General features: G+C 49.7%; 1 protein-coding gene across 1 annotated transcript in view; it reads left to right on the forward strand.

The window, feature by feature from the left end:
• SHROOM2 (shroom family member 2) overlaps positions 1 to 17,451 on the forward strand; it is a gene marked incomplete at its 5' end in the record, with an annotated part of 137,516 nt that overhangs the window by 88,656 nt on the left and 31,409 nt on the right. The gene's annotated exons all lie outside the window — the stretch shown is intronic.

Genomic DNA, 17,451 nt, shown 5'->3' on the forward strand with positions numbered 1-17,451 from the left:
CTTCTAGCCTTGCACAAGAGTGTCGGTGGCTCTGAGGGAGCAGGCATGGTGGGCTGTGTGTGCATATGTAGGATGTGGTTGCAGTTACTTACCAGTCTGCACGGCCAAGACCAGAAACCCCTGGGTGAGAGAGGAAGGTCCGTGAACAATACACGTACAGAGCTGAGCTGTGTCTGAGCGGCACAGTTTAGAGCTTTATGGCTCTGGATTGCGAGCAGGTCACGTGTCAAGTGCCAGCTGTCATCTTTATCAAAGCCACTTCCGGGCCCTGCTGCAGTCGTGAGAGTGCGTGCTGTGCGGTAGTGTAGTGCAGTGCAGTGCGGTGAGGATGCTCCCCGCACACTCGGGCTCGGGCTTCGCTCCTGCACGGAGGCCTCGGGCATTTATCCTGCAGAGAGACATGCATGTGCTGGTTGGAGTTCAGCTTTCCGGCTGTGAAGACTGATAACAAATGGCTTATAATGTACATAATGTGTGTGTGTGTGTGTGTGTGTGTGTGTGTTGTAATGGTACTGTCAGCAGCGAAAGGGTCAAGAGGAACGGGGGAGCGACCACACGCTGCCTGTTTCACAGCTGTGTCTGCTGGCAGGCTGCGTAACCACTCTGAAGGAACGAGTTCCAGAAGCTTTCTGGTTTTGAGCTACAAACCCAGCAATTTTCAGAGTCATTGTGTATGCTTTTAAAGAGTGGTGAGGCTCAGTGAAATCCTAGATTAGGGATGTCGAAGAGGCGTTTTTTTGAGAAAATGTTTATCTTCTGAAGTATCAGCAGGAAAGAGTGCCCTTGAGACATTAAATGGGAGAACCCAAGAAATGAAAATGCAGGCAAGGGACTGTCCTTTGCTCACCAACACCAAATCTATAATGCAAAGATTTAAAGATGCCCAGTGTTTTGCATAAATTCATGTAACATATCTGTGTAAAGAAATCGGATTGCTGATCTGTTAACTGGAACGTGATAATGAAAACTGGCTTTTGTTGTGTTTGTTGGGATGCAGAAGAGCCTCAAGAGAACAATTATGCAGCAAATCGAATTGAGAGCATTTTTGTGAGCTTCAGGATTCTGTGTTCTAGATAAAGTAGGACAGAGGTTCTGCCCCAGAGGACCTCCCAGCATAGGAGGGAAGGAGAGACACCGACACTCAGCAGTGAAGCGATGACGTGTAATTATCATCTTTGTGAAAAGTTACGGGATGGTTCAGAATCTCCGGAGGGACGAGGATGAGGCGACTCCTGCCTGGAGGTTGTGGGCAAGACACGTGGTGTTTGAGCAGGACCCAGGCCCTCGGGAGGAGATCTAGCCGTGTTTGCTTGCCTCCGGCTGTGTTCTCATGGGAGCGGCATCCTCACCCATCACGTTTCCAGAGCCGGCGCCCACTGTTTTTGGAGGTTTTGCACCAGATCTCCAAGCTCAGGTGTCCTGACTAACGGCCGTCTGCTCCCTGCCCCAGTGTCGCGGGGACCTTGAAAGCTCGGTGTAGCAGTTTGCTTGGGCTGCCGTAACAAACTGCCAGGGTCTGGGCGGCATCAGCAACAGACAGTGATTTTCTCACAGCTCTGGAGGCCCGAGCCTAAGCTCCAGGCGCTGGCAGGGTGGGTTTCTCCCAGGGCCTCTCTCGGTGTCTTGCAGGCGGCCGCCTCCTCCCTGTGTCCTCACCTGGTCTTCCCTCTGTGTGTGTCTCTGTCCTGATCTCTTCTTGGAAGGACACCAGCCAGACTGGATTAGGGTCCACCCCCATGCCCTCGTTTTGCCTGAATCCCCTCTCGAAAGAGCTTCATTCCATCAGCTTCTGAAGTCCGGGGGGGTTAGGACCTCAAGGTATGAAGTGGTCTACTCTGCTGCGTCCACTCTCTCAGGAAGTGTCCTTTCATCGTTGTCCAGACAAGGTCACACCTGACGTCCTAGCATTTAAAATGAAGGGGCTGCCATCCTAGCGAGCAGCTAGTGAAGGGGGGCAAACAGCGAACCCTCTTTGGAGGGCTGTTGCCGGCGTGGAGTTGCACACACCCTCTGGTGGGTAATTCCCTTTCTAAGAGTGGTTTTCTGAGCAGACGCCCATCGCCCTGTAAACAGCGTATGGGGACCAGGGGACTCTGGTGCCCCCTCTGCCGCGTCTCGTGGAGCTGCCCCCTTGCTGGCTGGTCTCTCCCTGCCTGGACGGCTGGCGGACCCTGGGCAGAGTGGAGGTGGGGCTCTGTGCTCCTTCTGGATCGTGGGGAATAGTGCTTCCATGTTGGCATGACCTGCTTGCTGAAACTGTATTGACGATTTTAGTATACATGACAGTACACGAAGTGGGCTTTCCTTGCCCGTTAGAGGGAAGTCATCAACATCTCAAATTTGGTACGTGGACTTGTTGGCCAGTGTCATGTTTTTTGTTTTTTGTTTTTTTAATTTAATTAATTAATTTATTTATTTTTGGCTGTGTTGGGTCTTCGTTTCTGTGCGAGGGCTTTCTCTAGTTGTGGCGAGCGGGGGCCACTCTTCATCGCGGTGCGCGGGCCTCTCACTGTCGCGGCCTCTCTTGTTGCAGACCACAGGCTCCAGACGCGCAGGCTCACTAGTTGTGGCTCACGGGCCTCGTGGCTCCGCGGCATGTGGGATCCTCCCAGACCAGGGCTCGAACCCGTGTCCCCTGCATTGGCAGGCAGATTCTCAACCACTGCGCCACCAGGGAAGCCCCAGTGTCACGTTTTAAGCCTTGTAAGAAAGCTAAGTTTTACCGCATGGGGTTCGTGCCCCTCACGCGTGAGGGTCTTCTAGAGGACTGCGTCTGGGGGGTTCTGCTCACAGGTCTTGTAGGGGAAGAGCCCGGGAGGCTGTGGCCACTGGCAGGTTCCCACTCCCCGGCCTCCTCCCGGCCATTTCTGCCCCCATAGGAGCTGCCGCCAGCGGACTGGCTCTGACCTGCAGGCTTGTATTTTGTTGGGACGGATGGGAGAGGAGGGGCGAGGAGAGAATAAGAATAAATCCTAAATCCCACTAACAGCCAGAAGGTGGAGTCTGTATGAAATCAAGCTCCTTCATTTCGCGTGAAATTCATCAACAAGCTAAGCCCACCTGAGGGTCACCTTCCTGTACGTTTGCCCTGAGAGGTGATTTGCGGTACAGAGCTTGATGCCAAGACTGATTTCCATTTACTCCACAGGCTGCTCGCAAGTAGGTTTCAGAGTGAGAGCGTTGCCATCCGAGCTGCACCCCTCATTTGTTGCTTTGGGGGAGACGTTTACTCCTCCTGGCCTTCAGTTAGCTAAGTTGAAGCTTTCCATTCTGAACTGCTGTGCTGGATACTTAGGAAGCCCATGCTGGCATGGTCACAAGGTGAAACTCAAGCTTGGAAGTTTTCTGGGGTGGAGCCCAGCATCGGCACAGCTTCCTTTCGGGCAGTGCACTGTCTCCCGTGCCCAGAGCCCTTGCTCAGACACAAACCTCCATCCTCCCAGAGATGAAGAGCAACGGCTGTCAGAAGACCCTGGGCCCGGGCTCCAGTGGTGTGTTTTTACGTCTTGGTTTGTAACTACACTTTCCCCTTGTGTTTATACCTGTGTGGCTTCAGGAAAAGCAGAGTCAGGACAAGGCACAGCAGATTTGTTCACATGCTGGTTTGGTCTCGTGACTTCACGTTATTCTGAAGGACGCGTTGTTAGGCCGTGGTTTGAGGGTCCCAGGGCTTGGGGCCCCAGAGCAGAAAGTGAGGCCAGAGAGCCAGGTCCACGGAGCAGTGAGGTGAGGGCAGAGACCATGCCGACATGTTAACCACTGTGGCGCTGAGGGACAGCGATGGAGACTGGACCCAGGCATCCGAGTTCCAGACGCGGCGGGGAAGCGGTCCTCCACAGACCCTGCTTGTGACGGCAGCTTCTGCCCTCTGAGAGGGTTCTGACACACATCAGCTGATTGCCCCGGTGGCTGCATGCGAGTCCTTTGTTGGGGGCGGGGGTTGGGGAGGGAAAAGCCAAGAGTCCACGGCCCCTCTTCTTGGATGGAGAGACTTCCGCAGCTGTTTGACAGGATCCTTTGCTCTCTTATCCTCTGGTCTCCTTTCTTCTCAGTGGACTCCTGTCTTCAAAGCTCAAACCCTTGGGACGTCCCTGGTGGTGCAGTGGTTAAGAATCCACCTGCCAAGGCAGGGGACACAGGTCAGAGCAACTAAGCCCGCGAGCCACAACTACTGAGCCTGCGTGCTGCAACGGCTGAAGCCCGCGCACCTAGAGTTATGCTCCGCAACAAGAGAAGCCACCGCATTGAGAAGCCCGCGCACCGCAAGGAAGAGTAGCCCCTGCTCGCCGCAGCTAGAGAAAGCCCGTGCGTAGCAACAAAGACCCAATGCAGCCAAAAAAAAAAAGCTCAAACCCTTGTCAGTTGCCCTTGGTCGAACTTGCACGTACAGGGACTCTTTGGTGTTTTTGCCTTTCTCCAGAAATCCACAAGAACACACCGACACTCATCATCTCCTTTTGATCCTTTCACCCATGCTTCCTTGCTCGATGCCGTGTTTTAAGTCAGCGTACCATGGTTTAGGGCTGGGATGACCTGGAAGGCGGCCATATGGGTTTAAGTACACCTTACGTGAATGCTCTTCACGGTGGCAGAGGTGTCGGCAAAGTCTCCTCTGACTGCTTTTGAGACGATCTTTGCTGCCTTTCAGTTCTTCTAGACTCTTCTGGCTCATTGTCTCATTAAAGTGCTTTCCTCTTGGCTCAAGAACCGAATTGTCGGGACTTCCCTGGTGGTCCAGTGGTTAAGAATCCGCCTCCCAACACAGGGGACGCAGGTTTGATCCCTGGTCGGGGAGCTAAGATCCCACGTGCCGCGGGGCAGCTAAGCCTGAGCAAAAGAACCAAACTGTCAAGGACCAGGTCTCTGATCCCTGTTTCTTCTAATGGGACCGAGTGTGGCACCCTACCTAATCCTCACGTAGTCGACTTTCATACCGTTAATGGGTGAAGTCGCACGTCTTAATCCAGGCTGTGTGGTGAATCCGTGTTGGGAATGTGAGCGCGTCTCATCCGTGAACTGTGAACACCGACTCCCTGCGGAAGGTACGGACGGCCTGTGAGAGGCACCGTAGCATTCCTGCAGGGTGTTAACGAGGTGGCGCTTCGTTGCAGAAGTGGACGTGGCAGAGCCACGTTAGGATGAAAACTTGCTCCACAGAGATGATCGAGGACATCCCTGATGCCTGGGAGGGTCGTGGATGAGGCCACGTATCCTTCTCACACCTGCCTCTCCCCAGGCCTTCGTGAGCAATGTTCGGGAACTTTGGAGACCAGGTGCCAGACGCAGGCTTCTCTCTCTTGGGCGAGGCCGAGGCCGCTTAGCTGCAGCAGGTTTCTCCTGTGTTCCTTTCTGTCTGTGTCGGCATTTTATATTAGAACTCTGAAATCAGTGTCTGGAGAAGACCAGTGGGCGGTGAGTCTCAGGCCCACCGAGTTCAGGCTCCCTGACGAGATGGCTTCAAGGACCGGATATCTGTCCAGTTTGACTTCCGTCCCTTGGGACTCACAGGCTTTCTAGGTGTCTGTATGTTGGGTCACGTTGGCTGCTGTTTGTGAGGTTCCTGTAAATGACTTGCTTTAATTTTTAAGTTACTCGAAGTAACTTATGCTGCTATATTTAAAATGGATAACCAACGAGGGCCTACTGGGTAAAACAGGGAACTCTGCTCAATATTATGTAACAACGTAAATGGGAAAACAATTTGGAAAAGGAGTAGATATAACTTAATCACTTTGCTATACGCCTGAAACTAATGCAACATTGTTATTCAACTAGACTCCAACATAAAGTTTAAAAACATAAAATAAAAAATAAGTAACTTATGCTTTTTTTGAAATGGGGCTGAAAAGATTTTATTTATTTTAAAATTGTGATGGGATCCACATAATGTAAAGTTAACCATTTGAGTGTATATGATTCAGTAACACTTAATACATTCACAGCATTAGGCATCCATCACCACCGTCTAGTTCCAGAAGATTTTCATCACCCCAAAAGGAGACCTTGGACCCCTGAGTGGTCACTCCTGAAGTGGGTTTATTATTTTTCTCCCCCCCCGCTTTCTACTTTGCATTTTCCTTTTCTTAAAAATCTTCAAATTTTATTTTTGGCTGCGTGGGTCTTTGTTGCTGCATGCAGGCTTTCTCTAGTTGCGGAGAGCGGGGGCTACTCTGTTGCGGAGCGCGGGCTTCTCATTGCGGTGGCTTCTCTCGTTGCGGAGCACGGGCTCTAGGCGAGTGGGCTCAGTAGTTGTGGCTCGCGGGCTCTAGAGTGCAGGCTCTGTAGTTGTGGCGCACGGGCTTAGTTGCTCCGCGGCATGTGGGATCTTCCCGGACCAGGGCTCGAACCCGTGTCCCCTGCACCGGCAGGCGGATTCTTAACCACTTCGCCACCAGGGAAGTCCCGGTGAAGTGGGCTTATCTTTAAGGTTCAGTCTGAAGTGATGCCCTCTCTAGAGTTAGACTGCATCTTATACACAACTGCCCTCAGTCATAGGTGAGGTGGACCCTTGGCTGTCAGAGTTGATTTCCTCGTACTTGGTGTGTTAAGTGGTGGTGAGATGCCTGCAGCTAGTCCCAGAAATCAGTTTTCTCATAAACTTTCTGAAGGTCCACACACTGAAAATAAAAAAGAATGGTTCTGTGATTTGCCTCTTAAGCAGCGTAAGATGCATTAAAATATTTCCGAGTGGACGTGAAACGTGCACGAAACCGAGGAGTTGGTGTATCCGCTCGGCACCCCCAGGCAGCCACCTGCTCTCCCCTGGCCCTGCGGAGGTCACACCACCTCCACCAGCAGCTGGAGTCAGAGGACAGGAAGGTGAAGGAGGAAGACAGTGGCGTGGGCAGTGAGAGGGCGCTAGCCGGGAAGGTGCATGGCCTTGAGGTTTTCTCAGATGCAGCACTTGGAGCACATGGGTTCCTGGAAGACGTGCCTGTGCTCCTTTCGAGTTGAATCTTTTGTGTCTTTATTTCCATGTGAACCTTAACCTTCTTACCAGGATATCCTGGATGGTGTGCACGGTCGTGCCTTGTGTGTGGGGGGAGCCCCGCTGTCCGAGGTAATGAGGTTGCTGTCCCATGCAGGGAGGAGAGCATGAGTCCAGGCTCACACGTGACCCCAGCTGTCCCCCCGACACAAGGGACAAGTCATCAGGGTGCCATGCCAGCAGAGCTCCGGGTCCTGTCTGTCCGGAGACGAGTGATGAGTCCTTTCGTGGCATCTGGGAACCCAGGGTCGCTGAACCCACGAGAAGTGGGGTGTCCGGAGCCACGAGAGGAAGAGTTCATTCCCAGCAAAGCCATTAAAGTCACGTTGGCTTTATAGTTCTTCTCCCACGTCCCTTGCAAATCTGTTGTGTGTTTTATAGTCTGTGAGCTATAAAAATAAGGAAAATATATTTAGACACATTTAACAATATAATAAAAAGCCACACGTTGTGTGATTCTGGTGCGTGTATGCTGCCCAGAGCAGGTAGATCCGTAGAGACAGAAGGGAGATGGGTGGCTAACAGCAATGAAGGCCCGAGGGAAAGGCAGTCACTGCCAGCGGGTGTGGAGCTCTTGGCGGGTGAGGGAAACGCTTTGGAATTAGACAGTGGTGACGGATGCACAACTCTGTGAATTTACCGAAAGCTACTAAATCATACGCTTCCAAAGGGTGAATTTCAGGGTATGCGAACCTCATCTCAATTTTTAAAATCTGGTCGGTGCCGAGAATCCACAAGAAGAAAAGTTTTTAAAATTTAAAACGAGGCCGCGCGTTACTCAAGTCTGAGCATCGCGGCTCTAGCGCAGATTTCGCAAAGGATCAGATGGTGAGCACTTTTGGCTTTAAGGAACTCAGTGTTCCTGCTGTGCTGACGTCTCTGCCCTTGTAGCCCGGGAGCAGCCGTGGACAGTCCATAAAGAGGTGGGTGTGGCTGTACTCCCATAAAACTGGACAGAGCAGGTTTGCCAGCCCTGGGATTTGGCCGAGGGACGTAAGAGATTGGCCTTCAGTGAGTGCGCTTCCCAGACGGGGAGGTGAGGCCTGCATGGTCGACTGTCTGGATGTTTCCAGAGAGGCTTCTTGCATGCTTCTCTGCCACATGATGTCCCTTTCTCTTGCCATTTTCATTTTACTGGTCTCTCTGGCTTGGTTGGCTTCGCTGTGGCCCGTTCACAGCACGAGCGTGTGGAGAGGGAAGGATGCTGTTAAGCTCGGGCTCCTTTGTGATACTCTGACTTGGAGCATTGGCATCCTTGGACTATACGAGCTCAGTTCAGGTGAAGTGACTTGGGGAAGGGTTGAGGCTTCAGCAGGCTTGTCCCAGCGGCTATGAGGAGGCGTTCTTTCGGCATTTCAGTGTGCCAGGGTGCCTGTCATGTTCTGTTCCCTTCTTATTTGTGGACTTTCTCAAGGACATGAATGTACTGTATCAAGTAAAGGCACATTTGTATTCAACTTTTTACAAGTATTTACGATGTACAGTCCTAACGGCATCAACACAGCGTAGGCTTTGAGCCTCTTATACGCCCCGATAATTACGCCTTGTTCTAGGAAACACGGATATATGAAAACCCAACGATAAACCTTAATATTATAAAAGTGCTTCCCCTTTACACATTGTTCATAGAGAGTCTCCTTTAAAAATGGATTCCTAGAGCAAAAGCAGCACCCAGATCCTGGTTTCTATCTAATACGCTTCTCCATGAGAAGGACGCAGGGCTCCTTGGAGATACGGCTGACGCTAGGGCTGGGGCAGGGTGTATGCAAAACGAGTATGGAGTGTCTTGTGCCCTCAAAGTAAGGAAGTATTCAAACAAACACAAAAAACAAAAAACCGTGTAACAATGAGGCTATGCCAGAGGGACACAGGGGTCCACTTAGAGTTAGGCATGACCAAAGCTGCAGTGAGATAAAGTCGTGCAGGATTGTAACCCAGCGTGTAAAGTATCCCTGAGTCCACACTGATAGACGTAAATGATTGGGTATATTAATACGTGGGGGAGAAGAGACAAACCTGTGCCGAGAAATTCCACATCTCTGTATATCCTCTGCCCTCAAGGGGGTGGGTCAGAGCCCTTTATTCCCGTAATACGGGCTCCATATGGTAACGTTCTTCCACACGGGGTAGGGTGAAAAGGTGGGGTGAAAGTCACGTGACCGAGGAGAAGCTGATGCACACTGTACCTGACCCTGCCCACCAGTCAGCAGACTGTTGTGTTGACGGCGTGATCCTTGGTATTGTACGGTAAGCAGGGCATTCACCTCCTGCGGCCTGCCCTCCACGTCCATAACTCCAGGGTAATCACGACAAAAACATCAGACGCATCCCAGCTGAGAGGCATTCTGCAAAAATGCCTGCACGGTGCTCCTCAAAGCTGTGGAGGGCATGGAAAACAAGGACAGTCTGAGAAGCTGTCGCTCAGGTGGGAGGAGGTGAAGCGATGTGACAACTAAGTGCGATGTGGTGTCCTGGCTGGGATCCTGGGACACAAGAAGGCTATCAGGCGAGAGTGAAGAAAGTCTGAATAAAGTGTAGACTGTAGTTAGGATGAATGAACCAAGATTGGGGTCACTAGTTATGGCAAAGGTACTCATGTCATGTGTAGCCAGTAGGGGAAACTGGGGTGTAGGGGACATGGGAACATTCTCCTCTCGTTGAAATTTTTCTGTGCATCTAAAACCATTGTAAAATCAAGTGTTGAGATGTTTCGAGTTACTCAGTTTGTAAACACCAGGAACATACCTTTTGAGCAGTAAGTGGGTGAAATCCCTTATCAGCCACCAGGCTCTTACGGGATGCCTGTTACGTGGATGGCCTCCCATTGTGCTCTGAGGTACAGACAGGCATGGAGCTGGCCTGGGGTGGATGGCACCCTCTCTTAGGGATGGGATCCTGTACTTGGTAGAATAATACATGGAGATGAAAATTGGTGCAAAGCATGTGGGATGTGGGGGCGCGCAGACACAGGTTCAAATTCTTACTCTCGTTCTCCGTGTGCTTGCATCAGGCCACCTAAGCTTGCCAATAACTTCCCTTCCCTGGATGACGGGATAGCCACACCAACCTTCCTTGCAGACTCATTTAAATGCTAAGTGGGTGTCACACTACCGCAGCGGCGCAGTGCTTAAAATCAAGCAGGTGTGGAAAATATGAAAAAGTCACTCTTGGTGAGATAGCGGTAACGTGGGAGATACTGCAAAGTAGCACGTGTTACTTGTTTAAATGAGCAAGGGTCGGAAGTAACCGCAGTGAATTTTGAAGACGTTGACTGAAGCAGGTGGTAAAAAGAGAAAATTCGTCCTGGAGGGTAAGTGCAGGACTGGGGAGGGTCGGGGCTCTCTGCGTGGCAGTTAGAGACCCTGGTGGGAGGGGCACTGCCTGCGTCAGGGGGCAGGGAGCTGCCTTAGGAGGGGAGGTGGGGCGCGGGGACTTTCAATGCAGATCATTGTGAAGTGATGGATTGGCTAAGTCAGGGTCAGCCTGTGACCCCTTTGTGGTCTGCAGCGAATGCCTTGTACGCAGTAAAACCTCCGGAAGCACTTTGTTAGCTGTTTGGATTACATTCCTCCTGAGTGTGTAATAAACCCCCAAATACAGAAAGACGTAAAATAGGCTATTGAGTGTTTTGTTTTGTTTTGTTTTAAACTTCATTGTTTCATCTGACCTTACGGTTGTGGGATTGAACCTTGGATTGCACACGTTATACGATGGTCTAGCACAGTTAAACAGGCAAAGCTGCGTAAAATTCATGCAGTAGGCTTTTCTGTATTTCCTCCTTTTAAATTATAAAGAGGAAGACACCCGTGCCTTTAGGGCTTTAAAAGGGCAGGGCTTTGGGGGTTTAGGCAGAGAAGCCTTGGGAACATTTCCCCCTGAGGTCAGGAGTCGTCAGTGAGGTCACAAGGGAGCCTTGAGTCCTGGGGTTAGAGTGGGGGGGGCGGGGCTGCGTGAACTTGACCGTCACGAGGCAGCGGGCACAGACAGGCAGGCAGACGCCGGGGCTGCCGCAAGAGCGGGTCCTTGGGGCGCTGTGCTCACGGCGGGTGGAGAGCCGGTAAGAGAGCCTGGGTCCCCCCTCGGGGCATCTCCTGCAGGACAGGGATGCTTTCCTGCCGCCGTGGCTGTGTGCCGGCTTTGCAGTGACTCGTGCCCCTTTTGTTGCGCTGTCTTGAAGAGCAGGTGGTCAGCTCACGGGGCGGTGTGAGGCCAGTGGGGGAGGTCTGCAGACACGCTTCTCGTGTGGTGTTCTGCCTGAAAGTGAATGATAATGCAGATCGGCATGCAGAGTCCACCTGCGCTCTGCCCGTGTGCACGTGTGTGTGTGGGCACGCGAGCCTGTGCTCTGTGTGTGTGTGTGTGTGTGTGTGTGCTTGTACACACGTGCTGTTTTGGTCGCCTGGGTTTCTGCCGTTGGCTGAAAGCGCGCTGGAGCTAGAAGGCAGTGCCTCTCGGGACTGTGCTCTGGGCGGTGAGCTGGTGTGACTGGGAGCCCTTGGTATGTGGGGCGCGCTCTGCAGACCTGCCTTCCCTGCCGAAGGGTCCCCGAGGAGACTGGCGGGAGGGCGCTAGCGTTTCATGAAGACCCTTCCTTGCTTTGCCTTTTCTCTTTCCATAGCAATGAGAAATGAGCGTTTTCACGACGGAGGCTTTGACTGTGGACGTAGAAAGGAAATGGTGAGTCAGCCACATCAGAATGAAAAAAGCAGGGAAATCAGGTGTGCATGTTGAGTCGTGAAAAAAAATGCTTGGTGGGTAAATTCACTCATAGCCTGCTGATGGCAATGAAAAAATGTAAATGGAGAAAATGGCACGGGGTGGTTCCGAGCGTTTTGCAATTCTTGTTCTGCAGTCGTGACAATTTAAAGGCATGCATTTCTTACGGATTTTACCGTACATGTGCTGTGGGTTTTTTTTTTTTTTTGCCTTTTATATTGTGATACATAAAACAAGTTACTAATTTTGGCCATATTTCTAAACGATTGAAATTGTTTTGCTTCACTAGAGCAGGCTTTTGTGTGTGCGGCGGGAGTGTGCCATTTTCACAGGGAAACGGCTGCATGTATGTGGTACGCAGACGCTGACACACAGTTTGGGCCTGCATTGACTGACTCACGTGGGTAGGAGTCATCTTGAAATGACTTAGTGGTCATGCTTAGGTGAAACGTAGAGGCAGAGGGGTTTGAAGAAGGGTTTTCAGACAATCTACCTGACAGCATTAATAATGAAAGAACCTGCTGTCGTATACATTGTCTGAAGACTTACACAATGAAGGAATGGAAAATGATATTTTAACACGTCGCAAAATAACTGAAGATTGGGTACAGGTTTGATGAATGGTTGACATATTTCTTTTCCTTGCAAAGCAGAATCTTTGAGGGCGTATATTATAAATATTTTTTATGATTATGTTGCAGAAAAGTATTTGATGGCTGGTAGGAAACTGGACATCTCTATGCAGCTTTTTGTCAAGCCGAGTGGAAAAAACATTTCACACTTTCTCTCTCTGTCTGTCTCACACACATACCCACAAACATATACCCCTTAGGGAAAAATATTTGCAGGGGGATTTTTATTCATGAATGCATGAACGAGCAAAACACAGAAAAGCCATTTATAAAAGGAGTATTAGAAATCACCATACAGGGGCTTCCCTGGTGGCGCAGTGGTTGAGAGCCCGCCTGCTGATGCAGGGGACACGGGTTCGTGCCCCGGTCCGGGAAGATCCCACATGCCGCGGAGCGGCTGGGCCCGTGAGCCATGGCCACTGAGCCTGCGCGTCCGGAGCCTGTGCTCCGCAATGGGAGAGGCCACAACAGTGAGAGGCCCTCGTAGGGCAAAAAAAAAAAAAAAAAAAAAAAAAAAGAAAGAAATCACCATACATATTGGTGTTGACCGTGCAGGTCAGGTAAGGCTTCTCCTGCCCGGCTGGGTGACGGACAACCCTGTAAATGTATGCTGATGTGATGGCTGCGTGTTTGGCGTGAACTGGCTGCTCCCCTAGCTGCCTTTGGGTTTTGGAGGTTGCGGAAGCTAATACTTCATGTGGCCTTTAGAATGCATTTGCTTTACTCTCACTACCTTGAATTCTTTGCCTCTTGTGTGCATTAAATTTTAGGAAGGTCTAGGTGGGGGAGCAGTAGAAGCCAGAGATGGTGTTTTGTGTCCACCGGATCGGCCCATCTCTCCCCGGTCAGTGGACACTCGTGTTTTCTAGCGGGCTTTCCCTCCAACAGGTTAGATAAGTCATTTCCGTGAGGCTTGTAGACATCCCTGGATGTCTGAAGAGACCCTAAAGCTATTTAGTTTTTCACCTTTGAAAAAAGACTTGCAGAATCCTTTGTGTTCATTACTGAAGGTTCAGAAGGGCTTCTCGCCTGTATATCTTGGACCTTACAACATGGGTACCATGTTCATTTTATGATAAGCAAACTGGGGCTTCAGTAACTGGATTCACACAGCTTCTTAATGGAGAGTGCTTGCATGCAGTATGGCTGGTCTTTAATCTGGTGGGTTCCTGCTAAGTCCTACCACCGCGGATGCTGGAAGGTTCTACAGATCGTCACAGCCTGCATGTAGACCTGTATAAGATGCCAAACCTCTTCTGTTATTAGGTGTCACGTCCCAGGGCCAGTGCACCAACAGTGCAGTGAGAAGGGGTTCCAGTGTGGGTTTCCAGGGCGGTGGTGTAATATAAAGACCTCTTAACCAGGCTGAGAAACTGCGGACCCAGGTCCCAACCTGCGTGGACGTGACCTGTTTCTTCATCCACGAAATAGGGAGTTTGGATGAAATGATTTCTACGGACCCTTGCAGCTATCATCATTTTTGATTCTCGGGGAGAGAAGCCAGGGACTCAGATTCCCCTTACATGACACATCCAGGCCAGTGGGTTGTATTGTGGTATTCATTCGCTACCAACATTCATGTGAGTGAAGACATATATGAGATACACACACGTGGGTAGTATCTTTGAGATCCATATGTAGATAAATAAAATGAGCTCTGCAGCAGACTTGATTTTTCTGCCTGCAGGGGTTTCTTTTTTAAAGAAGATGTTGGGGGTAGGAGTTTATTAATTAATTTATTTATTTTTGCTGTGTTGGGTCTTTGTTTCTGTGCGAGGGCTTTCTCTAGTTGTGGCGAGCGGGGGCCGCTCTTCATCGCGGTGCGCGGGCCTCTCACTGTCGCGGCCTCTCTTGTTGCGGAGCACAGGCTCCAGACGCGCAGGCTCAGTAGTTGTGGCTCACGGGCCTAGCTGCTCCGCGGCATGTGGGATCTTCCCAGACCAGGGCTCGAACCCGTGTCCCCTGCATTAGCAGGCAGATTCTCAACCACTGCGCCACCAGGGAAGCCCCTGCAGGGGTTTCTTGATGCAATGGCAGTGTCATTGACAGCACACCCACTTAGGTGTTCTGTGGTGAAGTCAGCTGCTAACAGACGAAGTTCTCGCAGGTACAGCTTACATACCATATGTTATTTAATGACTTTGTTAAAAAGTCCAGCCAGTGGGCGCTTACACATATTTGGAGGCCATTAAAAATAGAATAACTAGAAATTCTAGGAAGGTATGAAACATTTATACAGACACACACACTTGCAGATTTATGTGTATACACCTGCATGTATATGTATACACATGAGCGTGCAAGTATGTGTATATGTACACATGTGCACATAAATATGTATTATAGACATTTTATATAGGAATAAAGTAAATTTTCATGTACAATAAATATCTGAAGCCTATGGAGTAAATAATCATTTCTAAATATGGTTCAGCTGAGTAACAATCATGCAATATTCTGAGATGGTATTTTCAAAATTTTGGGTCACGTGCATTGTGCTAAAAGGACACGCTTAAAGCAGATGGTTTTCTCTTAATTTACGGAGATCCTATGCTATTCTAAGTATGTTTTCATCTCTTTTACCACAGAGTTTCCCAGAATTAAAAAATGGCTCCTTATTTCATAAGCTTGATGTATGTTTTTGAGAGCTAGGATTTATACTTATCTGTGGTTACAGCCTTCTAGGGTGTGGTATATAGTCTTTAATAAGATTTCCTTCTTTAAAAAATCTGTTTTACTAAGTAGAACAGTTTTATTAAAAACATAACGGAAATTCCGGAAAGCAGAATGAAGACATTAAAAACTGCCCTCAACCTCACCATCCAGAGAGACCACTGTACCCACTTTGTGTCCTTTTTCAGCACAAATGTTCATTGATACGCATGTGATCACACGATACGTACTGTATAGGAACAGGTTTTTCTCCCCTTGTACATATGTGGTGCCTGGCATTCTAAGATACGGTGGCCCAGTAGGACCACCATGGGCTTGTAGGGATGTTCCCAGTCTTTCACAGTGGGAAGTGATACCACAGTGAACATATGTGGTGAAATATTTGTGCTCTTACACGCTCATTTCCTTAGGAGAACATTCTAGACATGGAATTGCCAGGCAGTCTTTTGGAAAATACCCCCAAGTTGCCCTCCATAAGATGGGTCCCTTTCTTAGCCCACCACCAACAGCCTACACCCATCCTGCTTCTCCCGAAACCTTGTCCATGTTAGACATTTTTAAAATTCTGTGACTTGGGGCTTCCCTGGTGGCGCAGTGGTTGAGAGTCCGCCTGCCGATGCAGGGGAAGCGGGTTCGTGCCCCGGTCTGGGAGGATCCCGCGTGCCGCGGAGCGGCTGGGCCCGTGAGCCATGGCCGCTGGGCCTGCGCGTCCGGAGCCTGTGCTCCGCAATGGGAGAGGCCACAACGGTGAGAGGCCCGCGTACCACAAAAAAAAAAAAAAAAAAAAAAATTCTGTGACTTGGTAGGCAAAACTATTTCATTTTTTGTTTGTTGTTTGTTTTTGCGGTACGCGGGCCTCTCACTGCTGTGGCCTCTCCCGTTGCGGAGCACAGGCTCCGGACGCACAGGCTCAGCGGCCATGGCTCACGGGCCCAGCTGCTCTGCGGCATGTGGGATCTTCCTGGACCGGGGCACGAACCCGTGTCCCCTGCATTGGCAGGCGGACTCTCAACCACTGCGCCACCAGGGAAGACCAACTATTTCTTTTTTTTTTTTTTTTTTTTTGTGGTACGTGGGCCTCTCACCGTCGTGGCCTCTCCCGCTGTGGAGCACAGGCTCCGGACGCGCAGGCTCAGCGGCCATGGCTCACGGGCCCAGCATGTGGGATTTTCCCGGACCGGGGCACGAACCCATGTCCCCTGCATCGGCAGGCGGACTCTCAACCACTGCGCCACCAGGGAAGCCCCAACTATTTCATTTTTAACCAGCATTTCCTTGGTGACTAGTAAAGGTGAACTTCTTTGTGTGTTGTTATCTAGCCATTTGTATTTTTTCTTGTGTGCATTACTGTTCACATTTTCTGTGTCTTCCTGCTGACAGTGGTGCCTTCCTTGATCATCGTTCTTTACGTGGCAAACAGATGCCCAAGGTGTGTTGTGTGCTTTTCAAACACGAATGGTTGGTTAGGGTTAGATGTTTTTTTAAAAAATTGAAGTATAGTTGATTTACAGTGTTTTAGGTGTACAGCAAAGTGATTCAGTTGTACATGTATATGTATTCTTTTTCAGATTCTTTTCCATTATAGGTTATTACAAGATATTGAATATAGTTCCCTGTGCTCTACAGTAGGTCCTTGTTGTTTGTCTATTTTATTTATAGTAGTGTGTATATGTTAATCCCAAACTCCTAATTTATTCCTCTCCTTCTTTCCCCTTTGGTAACCATAAGTTTGTTTTCTGTGGCTGTGAGTCTGCTTCTGTTTTTTAAGGAAGTTCATTTGTATCATTTTTTAGATTCCACAAATTAAGAGATATCATATGGTATTTGTCTTTCTCTGTCTGACTTACTTAGTATGATCATCTCTAGGTCCATCCCTGTTGCTGCAAATGGCAATACTTCATTCTTATTTATGGCTGAGTAATATTCCATTTATTTGTCGATGGACGTTTAGGTTACTTCCATGCCTTGGCTATTGTAAATAATGCTGCTGTGAACGCTGGGGTGCATGTGTCTTTTTGAATTAGAGTTTTCCTCTTTTCTGGACATATATGCCCAGGAGTGGGATTGCTGGATCATATGGTAGCTCTTTTTTTTTTTTTTTTCCGGCCATGCTGCATGGCTTGCAGGATCTTAGTTCCCCAACCAGGGATTGAACCTGGACCGCCTGCAGAGGAAGCACAGAGTCCTAACCACTGGACTGCCAGGGAATTCCCAGTAGCTGTATTTTTAATTTTTTAAGGAACCTCCACACTGTTCTCCGTAGTGGCTGCACCAACTTACATTCCCACCAACAGTGCAGGAGGGTTCCCTTTTCTCCACACCCTCTCCAACATTTATTATTTGTAGACTTTTTGATGATGGCCATTCTGACTGGTGTGGTTAGTTTTTTTTTTTTCAAACCGTACAAGTGTTTGGGTTTTTTTCCCCCCTTAATTGAGGTAT

Source organism: Hyperoodon ampullatus (genome assembly GCF_949752795.1).
Source record: "Hyperoodon ampullatus genome assembly, chromosome: X".
NCBI lineage: Eukaryota > Metazoa > Chordata > Mammalia > Artiodactyla > Ziphiidae > Hyperoodon > Hyperoodon ampullatus.